Source organism: Pteropus alecto, unplaced genomic scaffold, assembly GCF_000325575.1.
Source record: "Pteropus alecto unplaced genomic scaffold, ASM32557v1 scaffold920, whole genome shotgun sequence".
In the NCBI taxonomy this organism is placed as follows: Eukaryota; Metazoa; Chordata; class Mammalia; order Chiroptera; family Pteropodidae; genus Pteropus; species Pteropus alecto.
Genome location: NW_006429596.1, coordinates 587,412 through 587,781, shown reverse-complemented (window position 1 = coordinate 587,781; position 370 = coordinate 587,412).

The following is a 370-nucleotide window of genomic DNA, read 5'->3' as shown; positions in this document are numbered from 1 at the left end:
AAAGTGGAAATACATAAGTGACAATAACTATTTAATAAGGTTGTAGTAAGAATGAATGAGGTAAGGCACAGAAAATAGTTAACCTACAGTAAAAGCACACTTAGTGTCTGCTTCCCTACTTCATAAGATGGAGAGAATTAAACGGAGATCAGACATCCTCTCTCTCTCTCTCTCTCTCTCTCTCTGAGTCAAATTGAAAGGTGGTATGTATGCTGCCCCCTTATGACCAGAGAGAGGAATAACACTGTCCTCCTCTCCTAGGAGCTTGGAACATGAACTTTGGGTGGAAAGGAACCGCCCCCAGTGCTGCTCCTTCCTCTTTCTTCCTTATCTGCCAAATTATACAAATAAACAACTACTGAACAGAGAA